We start from the raw sequence: 16,422 nt of genomic DNA, 5'->3' as shown, positions 1-16,422 counted from the left end.
CATTAAAGATCAAGGTTTCCTTGGCTGCACAGATGACTCAAAGTTCAGTTGCAGTCCATACAAGACTGGTGTTCCTATTATTTTTTTCTCTGTAACTAACTACAGTCAAGTTTAAAGTTTAGTAACTTAAAACAACAAGCATTTTATTTAATTGCTCAAATGTTGTCATTAGGCAGAACTTGGTGGGGACAATTTTCAGCTCTGCTTGGCATTGGCTGAGGAGTTGGAGCTGATGGATATGCTCCCAAGGTGGCTTCATATATATATATGCTGATAAGTTGGTGCTGGCTGTGGTTGGGAGCTCAGCTAGGGCTGCTGTCTGGGGGACTCTGTTCTCTTCCATGTGACTTTTCCTCATGGCTATGTGAGGCTTCCCACAACAAGATGGTCTGGGGATAGTTAAATTTCTTGAACGGTGGCTAGCTTAAAACAAAAGCAGAAACTGGTAGACCTCTTTAATATTTAGGCACAGCATCACTTCTGCCATATTCTATGGGTTAAATTGGGACAGAGAGCCATCCCAGATTCATGACTTACAACACAAGGACATGAAAACCAGTGGGCATGGTTGCTGGCGACCACCAAGGTAATTGTCAACCACAGATGATTTCCTTCTAGTTTACCCTTTCTCCTGGATTACAGCACTTCAGAATCTCAATAAAATTGCAGGACCTTCAACCTTGTTGGGCTAGTGTCCAAGTTTTCTCCTCTTTTCTAGCTGTAGGGCTGTTTTTTTAAAGTCCTGCTTAGTCTTTCAGCTTCTGTTCTCCGAGATCAGGGCCCAGTTAGCAGTAATTATTTACTCTCAAAGGCTTTTGAGATATGGGGGGTGGGGGGGGGTGGGGGGGGGGGTGGGGGACGGATGTGTTCTTTCAGTTTTTCTAGTTGCTGTCAGCAGGAGGAACAATTGGTACAAAGAACAATTGGTACAAATTACCTAGTCAGTGAGAACCAGGAAACTCCTGATGATCACTTACATCTTTGTTGTCTTCTTTCAACTATGTTAATCCCGCCAAAGGCCTTACATGCTATTACACAAATAAGCCAAAGACAGCCTCTGTGTATTGGCCCCTAGCTTTTTAAAAATTTCTTAACTGCAGGCTGAAACCCCGTAGCTCAAAAGCCTGCCAGCACCAAAGTCGGATTTTTATACATCTAATTGTTTATGTATTTATTCTGAAATATTTTTAAAATTTCAATAGCTTTTGGAGTACAGGTGGGTTTTGGTTACATGGATGAATTGTGTAGTGGTGAGGTCTCAGATTTTAGTGCATCCAACGCCTGAGTAGTACACATTGTATTTTTTTATCCCTCACCCCCTTCTACCCTCCCGCTTCTGAGTCTCCAAAGTCCCTTATATCACTCTGTATGCTTTTGTGTATCCATAGCTTAGCTTATAAGTGACAGCATACGGTGTTCTGTTTTCAATTCCTGAGTTACCTATTTAGAATAATGGCCTCCAGCTCCATCCAAGTTGCTGCAAAAAAACATTATTTTTCTCTTTTTTATGGCTGAGTAGTATTCCATGATATATATGTATCACATTTTCTTTAGCCACTCATTTGTTGATGGGCACTTAGTTGGTTCTGTATCTTTGCAATTGTGAATTGTGCTGCAATAAGTACATGCATGCACATGTCTTTTTGATATATTGATACATTGTGTTCAGTAGTGAGACTGCTGGATCAAATGGGTAGGTCTATTTTTAGATCTTTAAGAAATCTCAAAACTGTCTTCCATAGTGGTTGTGCTAATTTACATTCCCACCAGCAATGTATAAGCATTCCTTTTTCACCACACCTGTGCCAACATCTTTTGTTTTTTGACTTTTTAATAATTACCATTCTTGCAGGAGTAAGGTGGTATCTCATCGTGGTTTTAGTTTGCATTTCCCTTATGATTAGTGATGGTGAGCATTTTTTAATATGTTTGTTGGTCATTTGTATATCTGCTTTTGAGAAATGTCTATTTAACACATCCAGTTATCTAAAAAATAGCCCAACTATCAGATTTCTGGCCATGTAGAGCCAGTCTGCTTTACCTACCCTGCAAAACCTCATTCCACTTCTGCTGGCTATTGATAAGATAGAGCTTTTTGGTTATAGGATCTCAAGCTTTTATAGCTCTTTGGAGCTGTCTGACTCAGAGACCTGCCATGCCATTGCATGACATAACTAGACCCATAAGCCCCCGTTTTGACCCCCTCTTCCTTAGAAGTTCCCTCACCCTCATCTCCTGGATGGTGGCCCTTCACTGAAAACCCCTGGGCAGTCTTATGCTATGAGGGCCCTTCTCACGCAGCCATATCCAAGCACGCAAGCACCAACAAAGCTTATTATGTGTTACTGCCTCTTGTAGTCATATCTTTTCCCTTGATCAGCCCCCAAATCCTTTAAACTCCCTACAAACACTTCATGCACTTATACCTAGTACAACTGCCCTCCCACAAGAAGCTTGAGTACAGTATGTGGCTGAAAATGCTAGCGGGGCTTAGGGACTCAGGAGCCGTTGGGCCAGGATTAGTCTCTGTCCTTCATAAGGGACAGAATAGAAAGCTCAGGGCACCATTTGGTTTCAAATTGCAGATTGTGATGCCAGTGCTACCCCTGCTGTGTAATTATTTCTGAAACACCTGCTACCATAGTACATGATTCAAGTACTTTGACCAGCAAGGCCCCAATGAGGACACACTGAAGGCCACATTACACAATCCTATGATTTTCTCACATTTGCAGATGGAATATCTGAGCAACTCACCCCAGCCATTGTTTGAGTGTTCTCTCATTTTCTGGGATGCAGTCACCTTTGTGATTCAAGACAGATGGCATGAGATAACAACAGGAACCATAGATGATGATCTATTTCAGAGAATTGGTCTTTTCCCGCATACAGAACCATATGGAGAGTCAAGTGCTGACCTCTAGTGGTAGTGGAGATGGTGAAACCACTGTATCTCAATAATTGCTTGACAAGTATTGTCCCAAATTTTTACTAGAATGTGTATTAACTTGACTTTATGAGGCATTATACTTGATTTTTTAAATGTAAGGGTTAAAAACACAACAATACTTAATCTTTCTTTTAGGTAGCTTTCTGGTCATTACAATTTTTTCCTATGGCTGATTAAGAGTCAGGTCATTATCCTCCCTAATAAGGTAGAAAGAACTGGAATATTTGTGCAAACACAATAGATAAAATACATGTCCAACACCAATCATAAAGCACTCCTTTAGGGGATGAGGACCTGAACTTCTGACACCAGTGGGTCACTGACAGCTTTTAGCAAGCCACTAAGATTTCTGTGTACTGTATAATATAATCCTTTTCCCACAACCTACCAGCCCCACAGCTCACTCAGAATCCGTAGGCTGCATACAGCTCAAAACATCTGTATCTGGCTGAAGCTCCCAATAAAAGTTTCTGGGCACCTAACTTTACTATGTTTCCTGGGGGAAAATTTACATTTGTGGTTTTTCTTCAAGCCAGCAATCTCTACTGAACTAGAAGGTCAAGGGAGGATAAGACTGGAGTGTAGGAGAAGTGGCTGTATAGACTTCCTCCATCTGATATCTTGTCTCCTATTTTCAATAACAGCTCATACCACCGGTTCTAGTCAAAGCTCTCAGTAAGCACTTGCTCTCTGTAGGCCTTCCTCCTGCCAGCTCCTGGCTTAAGCTCCAGTGACAAAGCTCCAAACAGGTCCTGGTAGTTTTCAGAAGCAGTTCCTGCCAATAGCTCTTTTCAGGCTCTCAGTGTCTCCAGTCTTTTAGTTTTCTCAGTGCAAAAACAAACAGCATTATTCTCTGATCTTTATGTCAAGCTCTCACTTTCTTCTTCTTCCTAAACCCATTTTTCCCCAAACTCACTTTTTAAACCTAATAAGACCTATTTTTCTAGACTGGCAGTCTCACTGACAATTTCCTTAACCATACAGGCTGAATCTTGTGTTCATGCAGTTGAATGCTACTCAAACTATCTTACTCAATTCCTTAATCATTCTGATTTACTGTTTCAGTCCCAAGAAGATGACATTAGCCACTCACTAATTCCACTCCTGTTTCTGTGCTGACCAGCATTGCTGGAGAAGATTGCACAACCATGTAAACTGGAGCCAGTAAATTTAGAGTTTACTACATAGAGTAAAATTTAATAAGGTTGAAAAGGTATGTCTCAAAGACAAGCAAAACAAGGGAGAGTATAGTGAGTGGGATAGATGAACTTGAGCATAGGGTTCATATTAATGAATACAATGAATATATATATGTATATTCATCTCTCATAGTATAATATAAAGAATTATCCAACACTAAATAGATATTGAGTGAATGAGTAAAAAGATATGGATCGTAATGATTCCAGCACCCAGGAATGACTGAGGTTGGCACTGTTTGAAGAACTAAGAGGCCCGATCAAGTGAAAGACTTGACGAGGGAGAAGGGAGGTTATGCAGGCCACCGGAAGACAACTGTTCCAAGTGGGCTGTGAGTATGGCCTCACATACTCTTCTTTTCAGTGGAAGATTTTAGAACTCAGGAAACAAATTAGTGCTTGATAGAGATTAATGTCAATTAATCTTGTGAGCTTGAATCATCAATCTGCCTTGTAAATATTTACAATTCTTCTATTAACTATGCATTCCCCTGACATTTACACTTAATTCATAAGCAGCCTCTGTTTTCACCTGTAATTGCTAATAAAGATGGGCAAAAGCACCACAGATTGGGGTTGCCACAGATCATTATGGAAATAACACTCTTTTCCGCTTCTTTTGAAAACAGAATTTGCCTCACTTTGGACTACACTGAGGCAACTCATTTCTGCAGAATTGGAAGATAATTTCTAGAAAGTTCCATGTAAAGTCAAATGAAAAAGAAGAGTCAGCCGAGTCTTCTGCTGTCATGTGAATCAGAATACTTGGTACCTTGTCAACAAGGAGAAATTAAGCTTACCCATGAGGCACAGAGACCCAAGTGCTAATGTGCAAAGTAGTTCACTTTGATTTTTTTTTTTTTTTTTTTTTTTTTTTTTGTTAAGAGTCTGGGTCTCACTCTGCCGCATAGGCTGGAGTGCAGTGGTGCAATCATGGCTCACTGCAGCCTCAAACTCCTGGGCTCAAGAGATCCTCCCACCTCAGCCTCCCAAATAGCTAGGACCACAGGCACATGCCACCATGCCTGTCTATAAGTTGATCTCTAATTGGGGTTTTGTTTTGTTTAGAGAGAAGTCTTGCTCTGTCACCCAAGCTGGAGTGCAGTGGCATGATCATAGCTCACTACAGCCTCAAATTCCTGGGCTCAATTGATCTTCCCACTTCAGCCTGCTAAATTACCGGGATTACAGGCAAGAGCCACCACACCCAGCCTCACTCCAATTTTGTGGCTCTCTAAAAAGCCAGGGAAGAGCTAGATCTTCGTGTGTTTTCTTACGCAGCATTTTGTTAGCTCTTGCACCCAGCATGCCAGAGAAACCAGTCAGCCTCATTTTGGGGCATCTTAATCTTGTTTCTAGTCCACTTCAAAAATGTACGTATTGGTGTAAATAAAAACCAATGTTTATGTTACAAATGAGATTTTAAACACTGAAGGTACATTATCTAAATTGCAAACCTGGCTGTTTTTTACAGTTTTCCTTTTCTCATCCCCTAACTACTTTTCACTTGAAGGTCCCGGAATCATACAAAACTTCTCTGGCTCCCAAATGGAAACTAGTATCTTTCCTTGCTGATCCGCCCCTCCTCTGTTTACTGGGTCAGTAAATAACTCCCTGTTCAGCAAAGTGACCAAACTAATTATTTGAGAAATGGTCCTGAAGAAGCTGAGATTACCATCAGGGAGAAAACAGGCATTCTATATTGTCTAATTCCTTTTTGCATTCAGCAAATGCTAGCATGGTGCTAGGGCTGGAAGTACAATGAGAGACCAGGCACAGTGTCTGCCCTCAAGGAACTGATGGAGTGGGAGAGGCAGAAAAGCAGCAAGGGAATTACTGTCTGTGAGGCTGCAGTGCTCTGCTGGGACAGCACACGGGGCCAGGGAGCAAATGAAAGGCCCCAGGAAGGTGCTTGGCTGTGGCCCCGCAGGCCGCCACTCCCCGAAGCCACCTGAATGCCTCCTTGTCATCACTCTGGGTGGGATGTTTGGGTTTCTTTTGTCCTCCCCACCCACAGTTAAATTCTTTTTGCTTACACACCTCTTAAACTAATAATGAGAAATTGTGTCCCTTCAACATTTTTAACTTGGTATCTAAAATTCTTTATAAGATTAAACAGATGGAAAGAATGTAATTTTCAGCATATTATAAACATCAGCATGTTAAAATAAAACAGTTGTAACATTCTTTTAAATGTATTCAATGCAATCTAAATGTCACATAATCTAAATATCCTCTACATACACACACACACACACATTCTGTATCCATTCCTCTCATTCACATACTCACACTTCTTGGCACACCACCCTGCACCCATGCCCTAGCTGAGTTTGGAAACTGCCATTCTGTAGGGTTGGTTCTCAGACTCTTGTGTATCCTTTGTAGCACCCAGTACCCATGCGCCAGACTTTGGCTAAACATTTTGCATGCATCATCTCATGTAATCCTCCACAATCCTCTGAGATCGGATCATTATCTGCACTTTACTTATGAAGAGAATGAGGCTGAGAAAAGTGAGTTGAATTCAGGTCTTTCCGAATATCTTGCACTCTTTTTTAGATATGGGATCTTGCTGTGTTGCCCAGGCTGGAGTGCAGTTGCTATTCACAGGCTCAGTCATAGCATACTACAGCCTCAAACTCCTGGGCTCAAGAGACCCTCCCACCTCAGCCTCCTGAGTAGCTAGGACTATAGGCAAGTACCACCATACTCAGAAATATCCTGTGCTCTTAACTGCTACATTATATTTAGGATACATTTCAGTTGAGTGATTTTAGTGTTTATGTGAACATCTCAAAGAGAATGTGGAACTTCCAGCACACTCCTAACACTCCCTACCCTCTTCTGCTTTTCTTCACAGCATTTAGCAACATCTGATATGCTGTGTGTCTTACTTATTTGTTCATTATTAAGCCTCCCCCTTCCCCTGGCCCTATTTAGAACAGGTTTAAGGAAGCAGGAATTTGGTCTGTTTTGTTCACTGCTATTTTCTCAGTACCTAGGACAGTGGCCAACACCGAGGCAGTGCTCAATACATATTCGTTGAATAATGAACAAGACTTGCTGGTATAAAGCCATTGATAGTGTCAGAGACTGTAGATATACTGGTAGTTGCTACGTGCTCTGATCAGCCTTCTTGGCTTCTGCTATCGTTAGGTAGCAGTGTGGATTAACAATCTAACGACTTTGGAGTGAAGGTCCTTTATGTGCCAACAAGAAAACAGGAAATCTAATCATACACACACAGTACTTGCTAAGCAACAAACAGTAAGATGACACATTTTATTTACCTGTTTCAACACAGAATCAGGTGGCCTTGCTGCAGGAATATGGTAGGGCTGCTCTTTGAGTCATTATCGCCCATTGTTCACTGCTCGGGGTTAGGGCACATCAGGATGTGTTTGGAAAACTGGTAGCAGTGGCCTCCCAGAAGTTCCACAGAGCTGAAGAGGCTTCCAGAAAGGAATCCAAGCCATGACTGTGGCAGCCCCAGCTGGGTACATCTAAAGAACCAGTGGGACAGACTGACACAAACCTCTCTTAGGTTGAGGAGGGAACTGTAGAATCTCCTGGAAAAGAATGCCTCTTAGGAAAGAAAGAGCCAGGTGTGAAGACCTTGACACAGGAGCAGGGGGCACTGTTGGATAAGATTGAGAGTCTAAGCAGAACGATACTACTGCTAGTGTCTGGCTCACCCCCTGAGCATGTGTCTGGGTCTTAGAGAAAAAGAGAGCTACAAGGAAAACTGGAAGGAGCTTTTCTACCATGCTTTGAACTCACACGGGGCTCTAACAGATCATATCACAAAGAGGAGGGAGGGAGCCATCCCCTATGCCCAGCCTCATCCCTGCCAGAGGTACAGCCCAGCAGGCTTTGGTGCTCCCTCGGCTCTCAAGGTAAACAGCAGAAAAGGCTTCTGGGCCTGAAGGAGCGGTCAGAGGATTTGGGGACTGAGTAGCTGGCAAGGAGCACCAGCTGCGCCTACCATGCCTGGCAGGGAGGTGCAGCTAAGTGGCAGGGGAGCTGTAGCAGCAGAGTCTAGCACCCAGGGCTGTGTCTAGCAGTGACCGTGGGCATGCCAGCACAGCAAATGGCAAAGCAGCATCAGCTATAGGGTGGCAACATGGCTTGGTGGACAATGCCACTACATGGAGATGAACTGGCTCCCAGGCCCTGGAAGACTTCCTCAGAGGAGACTCCTAGAAGAAGGATGGCAGAGACTCTGCAGTGAACCCAAGTTCTCAAGTCACTTGAAAGGGTCTTGAGCCTGAGTATTGAGGTTATATAGAGAGCAGTCTTTGAGTTCCTTATTTCAGCAGTCTCCCATCTCCCCAATTGTTCAATCATCCCACCGTCCACTAGTGACTCCCCCTTCTCCTCACTTCCTTCACTAGCTTTCTAACTCAAAATTCCTGTTGGCTCTTGGAGCAATATCTAAATTAGGTGGAAAGGCAAAACATGTCAGTTTAAAGTTCAGGCAAATGTATGAATGATGGATAACCTCCATCATTCTAGGTCTATCTGAATTTTAAAAGATTAACTCAAATAAGTATCCTTCAGACAGCATGATAAGGGGGAGACTTAAGACTTTTAGGCAGTGGGAGAAGAGGGTAAAATATTTGCTTATCTCATGCAAATGCTGGTCAGATTAAGTGACATGATCTAGCAATGATAAAATTGGATTAAATGAGCCTTAGACTTCAATCCCTTTGGGATGATTATGATCTGCAATACTAAAGGCAGATTTATTCCATAATGAAGGCCCTGGATGACACCATACCATGAGTTTCACCCTGTGATATGTCACTTTTGACTTGGATCACAAATTCATCTCATGCTAGATAAATGGTTTTGGAACAGCAGCACCAAAGGGCAGGATAATTTTAGACTTGGATATTTATTCATTCACAATAGTACCTGGTATTTTCACTGTGCTTTGCCACAAAGAGCTTGGCATCCCTTGAAAAAAAAATGATCTCATTTCTCTTCACAAAATGTCAATAAGGCAAGAACTTCAATACCTGATGGATTGGCACAGTAAAAGCCTTCTTCTTGTCACCTTTCCCAGCTGTCCTTTGAGGTAGCCGGGGACTCCATTTTATCAGCTGACTAATGACATATGGTTGAGTTTCAGATGACATAGGAAAAAGTGCTTTATTCACAGGAAGACTCTATGATAAAGATCTACAAATAGACATGGAAGGGACTGAGACAGGTCTTTGAGGCTGCTGTTTATAGTTAATTCTGTAAAAGAATGAAGAACTGGAGATACTGATAATTTCTTTCCCAACTTTGTCCCCTTTATTTTAGAGAACACTGTCCCTTTCCCTTCCGGCAAAAGTTGGATCGCACTTCCTTGCTAAGTGATAGTGGGAAGTTGTGATTCCCTGAATCAGAGCTAGTTAGACATGAATGTGCATCTGATCTGGCTGGATCCATGAGATTCTTGCTCCAGGAATCTGGGATCAGGACATGCAAATACTGAAAAGGGATCAGGAACCAAGATTGTTTCCCTTTCCCCACTTCTATCTACCTTTCTGGACTATGGGGTTTCCCTCTCCTAGAAGTGAAAATTTGGTTTTAAAAAGACAGCCTTGATGGGAAACAACCTAAATATCTATCAATAGGAAACTAATTAAGCCATGGGACATCCATGTCATGGAATACTACATGGTAATATGAAAAGAATGAGAAATCCTTTCATGAACTGATCATTCCTTGGAATTATCTTTAAGATATATTGTTAAGAAAATACAAAGTACAAGCTAGGAGGGAGAACACACCACCATGTGTAGAAGAAAGGAAAATATAACATATATGCTTAGGCTGTTTACACAATATAATTATTATGTGAGGGTTTAAGGCTACAAGTTTTAGATAATGGGACTTGGACAATTGGGGAGATGGTAGGCTGTTGAAATAGATTTTAAATTTTCTGTTTGTTTCATTGTTTCTCATTTTTCTTGTTCTTTTTTCTTGTCTTCCTGTGGGTTATTTGAACATTTTTAGGATTCCACGTTGATTTATTTGTGGTGTATTGGAATGTGTCATTTTGTGTGGGTTTCCCAGTGACTGGGTATTATATATGTGTATGCGTGTGTGACATCACAATCTATTGATATCAGTTTGAGTGAAGGTGCAAACCTTACTCCCACTTTGGCTCCTTTATCCTCCCATTTTTAAATATCATTGTTTTGAGTGTCACATGGTATTATAAATTTTGTCCCAATCATCATACATGAAAACTCACTAGAAAAAGGATAGTCTTTTGTATTTATCCATATTTCTGCTTTCTCCCTTGTTCTTTCCTTCTTCCTGATCATCTAAGATTCCTTCCTTTATCATTTCCTTTCTTTTGAAGAACTTCCTTTAGCTATTCTTTAAGAGGAGATCTACTAGTGACAAATTCTTTTAGATTCCCTTTATGTGAGAATGTATTTCCCCTTCACTCCTGAAATATAGTTTCACCAGATACAGAATTTTCTGCTGACAGTTCTTCTCTTTCATCACTTGAAAAATGTTTTGTCACTTTCTTCAGGCTTCTGTTGCTTTAGTCGAGAAATACGCTGCCATTCAAATGGGTGTTTGGCCATGCATTGTTTCTCCCTGACTGCTTTCACATTTTTTTCTTTGTCTTTAGCTTTCAGAAGTTTAATTATAATGTTCTTGTCATGGATTGCTTTGGGTTTATCCTGTTGGAGTTCTCTCAGCCTCTTGAGTCTGTAGGTTTCTATCTTTTGCCAAATGTGGGCAATTTCCAGCCATTACTTCTCTGAGTACTCTTTTAGTCCCATTGTTTCACTCCTCTCCTTCTAGGACGGCAATGCTATAAATGTTGGGTCTTTGTTATTGCCCCACAGGTTTCTGAGACTCTGTTTTCAGTTTATTGCTTATCAGTTGTTCAGATCGGGCATATTCTATTGATCTGTCCTCAATTTCTATTCTCTGTCATCTCCACTGTACTATTAATCTTATCCAGTTAGTTTTATTATTTATGTTTTGTTTTGTTTTTTTTTTTTTTTTTTTGGTTCTGTAGTTTCCATTTGGTTCTTTTTTGTAACTCCTATTTCTTCACTAGGAATTTCCATTTTTTTACTTGCTTCAAGAGAATTTGTCATTACTTGTTGAATTATTTTATGATGGTTACTTTAAAATGCTTTTCAGATAGTTCCAACATCTGGTTCATCTCAGCACAGGAGTTAGCTGATTTTCTTTTCTTATTCAATTTATGATTTTCTCGCTTCGTTGTAGGATGGGTGATTTTGTTTGTATCTGTATATTTTGGCTATCATGTTGGGAGATTCTGGTTTCTATTTAAATTGTTTTACTTTAGCAGGCAGTCCCCTTCTTTAGGTTTAGCATGCAGGTGCTAGCCTACTTTTGTGAGTGGTTCCAATAACAATCTACTTTTCAGAGTCTTTATGGTGCTTCTTCGGTTTGTTTGGTTTGTCTCCTGCTTCTGAGGCTCCCAACACTCCTTGTTGGTAGTAGCTGAGGAACCAGGTGCCTTTAGTTGAAGGAAGGGAGTCTCCAGCCTGTGGGGACAAAAGCATTCCTGGGCTGGGTGCTTGTGGTGGAATCCCCCTTACTAATGTCCTCTGCCAAGTGGGGTCTCTAGGTGAGAGAGAGGAGTCCTAGACTGGTGGTGGGAAAAGAGAGCACTTCCCCGGCAAGACGTTGATGGAGGGCTCTCAGTTGGTGCCGCTTGCTGTTTCTGTGGGGCTTGTCTAATGTTGTTGGCAGGACTTCTGTTCAATTTGGAAGAAGAATAAGGCTAACTGGATGCCTTCTCTTGCTAGATTGGGTATTGGGAAAAGCTGGGCCTGGGTTATCTTTTGTTGGGTTGGGGTGGAGGGGATTATAAAATGCCCTGCTGCTATGACCTGGGATTTCTGACCAATTAACCTTCCTCTTTCTACCTTTCAGAGTTCTCTTTTGGTTGTCTCTTGTGTTATTTCCAAGGTTTTTAGTTGTGCTTAGCAGGGAGAGAAAAGTTTACACCATCTTGCTTAGACTGGAAGTTCTGTATATATACTTATTTATTTATTCCGAGACACAGTCTCACTCTGTCGCGCTTAGCAGGGAGAGAAAAGTTTACACCATCTTGCTTAGACTGGAAGTTCTGTATATATGCTTATTTATTTATTCCGAGACACAGTCTCACTCTGTTGCCCAGGCTGAAGTACAGCAGCATGATCTCGGCTCTCGGCTCACTGCAACCTCTGCCTCCCAGGTTCAAGTGATTCTCTTGCCTCAGCCTCCTGAGTAGCTGGGATTACAGGCATGCATCACCATGCCCAGCTAATTTTTATATTTTTAGTAGAGATGGGGTTTTGCCATGTTGGCCAGGCTGGTCTCAAACTCCTGACCTCAAGTGATCCACCTGCCTTGGCCTCTCAAAGTTCTGGGATTGCAGGTGTGAGCCACCGTGCCCGGCCTATATATGCTTATTCAGACATAAGATCTCTCTAGAAGGGTACACAAAGAATTGATAATATTGCTTCCCCGGGGAAGTGATTTGGGGAATATAAGGTAAGAGAAAGACTTTTTTATATACCTGTTTTCATTTTAATAAAATGAAAGATTATCTTTTTAAAAATAAAATGCAAAAGAAGAAAGAAGTCTTCTAACTCAGCCTTGTTTTCAAGAGCACAGCCAAATATTGTAACAGTGGCCAAGTTGTGTATGGATTCAACAGTTGGTAATTTTATTAAATTTCACTGATTTTAATTTCACTATATTGTGACTGCTTTGATCCAGATCCCACAATATAAGAATCATATTCTCAGTGGATTTCCAGCTTGCTCATACATTTTGAATAACTTGCAGAATACAAATATGTAATTTAGGGAGAAGTAGATGCTTTTGGCAGCATACTAGTACCCTAATCACCTGAAAAAATAATATTTGTATGACATTAAAACAAAATTAATAGCAAGACACTAATTGCATGAATAGACTTTATGTTGTAATTGTTAAATTTGCAAACAACTCAGCATAATTAATGCCTTAATTAACATATGACCTGAAATTTTAGCTTACAAAATTAATAAAGACAATTAAGAGTCACATTTTTAAAGTAAAGTGGATTTTAAAAATTACAAGGAAGTTGGATGTCACTTTTTTCCCTCCCCGTTTTGGGGAGCAGTTTTGTAGTTATTACAAAAATCAGTTAACTGACAATGCAATTATGGCATTCCCTCCCACCTCCCCTCACCCAGCACAATGTCCCAGCCTGAAGCCTTCAGTCAAATTCAGTGATCTTCAGCCAAGGACGTCCACCAACAGGTGTGGGCAGCTCCCAGGCACACTCCTTTGGATAGGTCTAGGGCAAAATGGAAATGCAAAGACTTTTCTCTCCCTAGCACCTTAAGGGAAATATAAACTAGAAGGTTGATATTCACTTTGATCAGACTCTACCATTTTCATGTAACTATTTGGTTCCAAATTACAGTTCGCACCATTGTCATTTCTTCTTCAAAACATGCTTCTCAAAGGCATTTCAGTCCTACAGTTTGCCAATGGTGAAGGTTCCAATCCAAACCCAGAGAATTTCCCATTAATAGATAAATATAGAGACTCAATAAGTATTAGTGGGCTAAGGATTTGGAAAAAAATTAGATCTGGAATTTGACCTCATTCCTTTTTCATATTTTAGCATATGAAATATGCCAAAATAAACCTCAATTGGATCAATATTTAGTGTCAAAGCAAAATCATAAATGTGCTAGAAGAAGATAAGGTGAATATTTTTATAGTGCTGTAATTGCAAGAGGTCTTTTAACCATAATTGGTAAAACAAAAGTCATAAAGGAAATGACTAACAAATTTGTCTAATTTTAAACTTCTGTACAGTAGGAAAAAGCACATAGGTTAAAAAAACCTAATTCAAGACTAAATCAAGAAGTAACTGATTAAAATCTGAAAATTTACTTATACTTTGATTCTTTTTTTCCCGTAAAGGCATAGCTTTTTACCTCATAAGAAAATAAGTAATTGAAAATATGCATTATAATATATGTACATTAAGTATAAGGAATAAGTAAAAGAACTTACATGTTCAATAACAACTTGCAATGTGACTAAATAAATTACAGAATAACTGTAGGCTAACGCCATTAAAAATCAGACTATTTAGTAACATCAAGATATTTTCATGATAAGACCTTGTTTAAAAAAAAAAAAAAAAAAAAAGTAGTAGTCCAGGTGCAGTGGCTCACGCCTGTAATCCCAGCACTTTGGGAGGCCAAGGTGGGAGGATCACCTGAGGTCGGGAGTTCGAGACCAGCCTGACCAACATGGAGAAAACCCATCTCTACTAAAAATACAAAATCAGCCAGGCATGGTGACAGGCACCTGTATTCCCAGCTATTCAGGAGGCTGAGGCAGGAGAATCACTTGAACCGGGGAGGTGGACGTTGTGGTGAGTCGAGATCGTGCCATTACACTCCAGCCTGGGCAACAAGAGTGAAACTCCATCTCAGAAAAAAACAAACAAACAAACAAAAAAACAAATAAAAAAGAGGTAGTTGAAGAATATAGACTAATACAACCTGATTTGTAAATGTCTTTTCTAGATAGAAAAAAAAAGACTGGAAAGAAACAAAATATTAATGATAATTATTACTAGAGGTAGGATTATGGATAAATGTTATTGCCTTCTTTTTTGGTAATTTGCAAATTCTCTACAATAAGCAAATTAGTTTTGTACTCAACTTTTTTTTTGCAAGTTGGAAAACAGTTTAATCATCAGTCACCAAAACCCACAGGTGTATCTTAAATGTTTACAAGCACAGATTATTCCACTATTTCTGTTATCACCATGTCCTTCACGGTAGAGTATCACAAGTCAAAAGTTTCTGGTTGTTTCATCTACTTAAAACTATATGTAAGAAAGAACATGAGTCTTAGCAAATTTAGGCTTCAATGTGAAACTGTCAAGGCTCTTCTGGCACTTTGGGAGGCCAAAGTGGGAGGATTACTTGAAGCCAGGGGTTCAAGACCAGCCTGGACAACAAAGCAAGATCCCATTTTTTAAAAAACGATTTAATTTCAAAAAATTAGCCAGGCCTGGTGGTCTTGATAGCCTGAGTAGCTAGCCTGAAGTCCTAGCTACTCAGGAGGCTGAGGTGGGAGGATTGCTTGAGCCCAGGGGTTCGAGGCTGCAGGGAGCTGTGATCAGACCACTGCACTCCAGCCTGGGTGACAAAATTGATGCCCTATCTCTAAACAAACAAGCAAACAAACAAACACTCTCCTGGAAAGATTTTCTCTCTCTGAAAGCAGCTGCCTTGTCCAGAAGGTGGTTAAAGTCCACACATCTTTCTTCCTCCAACTAGCCAAAAGACAGTTAAATACCTCAAAATGCCCTATGAGGTCCCAAAACATTGTCAAGACAAGTATCGGACAGGCTACATGCCTTACAGGTGGGACAAATATCAGAATTTTGAGAAATTCATTAAACTCATCATGGAATTCTTGGAGGACTGACATACTACAGCACCAGTGCAGAATATCTCCTGGAGTAGGAAGCCCTGAACCAGTGTTTCTTCTGTCACTGATAGGCCTTTCTAGACTTTGGTGTAGAAGCAGATGATTTTTGTGTGTTTTGAGTTGGGGATTTGTCCCTTCGACTTTAATTTTACAGCTTCCCTCATATGTTTGGGTTGTAGTAGTGGCATTTCTCCCTCAATACTTTTTTATTCCTTGGATACTTAAAAAGACATTTCAAAGTTTTCCAAAAATAACGAGCTTGGAACTAGACTATAAAAGCTCAAAAGTAAGGGCTTGAGAAATGTGGCTTATGAATACAGCATTCCACCAAACTCCTTTTATTAAAAAAATTCCTCTACCTGACTCAGTGATGCCATATCAGATGGGTTAAATGACAGTGGTTGGCAGGGCGTGGTGGCTCATGCCGGTAATCCCAGCACTTTGGGAGGCCGAGGTGGGCAAATCACCTGAGGTCAGGAGTTCAAGACCAGCCTGGCCAACATGGTGAAACCCCGTCTCTATAAAAAAAAAAAAAAATTAGCTGGGCATCGTAGCACGTGTCTGTAATCCCAGCTACCTGGGATGCTGAGGCAGATAATTGCTTGAACCCGAGAGGCGGAGGTTGGAGTAAGCCAAGATTGAGCCACTGCACTCCAGCCTGGGCGACAGAGTGAGACTGTCAAAGAAATTAAAAAAAAAATGAACTGATAGTGGTCGGTTCACTCATTTCTCTCTCTCTCTCTCTCTCTCTCACTGCAGGTCTAAGACATAGGCTGC

General features: G+C 40.7%; 1 protein-coding gene across 3 annotated transcripts in view; it reads right to left on the bottom strand.

The window, feature by feature from the left end:
• The window catches only part of DNAJC5B (DnaJ heat shock protein family (Hsp40) member C5 beta), a 119,537-nt gene that overhangs the window by 35,704 nt on the left and 67,411 nt on the right, over nt 1–16,422 (bottom strand). The gene's annotated exons all lie outside the window — the stretch shown is intronic.

This window comes from Rhinopithecus roxellana, chromosome 9 (assembly GCF_007565055.1).
Source record: "Rhinopithecus roxellana isolate Shanxi Qingling chromosome 9, ASM756505v1, whole genome shotgun sequence".
NCBI classification, from domain to species: domain Eukaryota; kingdom Metazoa; phylum Chordata; class Mammalia; order Primates; family Cercopithecidae; genus Rhinopithecus; species Rhinopithecus roxellana.
The sequence above is the reverse complement of the archived record's forward strand: the minus strand, read 5'-3'. Positions and strand labels throughout refer to the sequence as shown.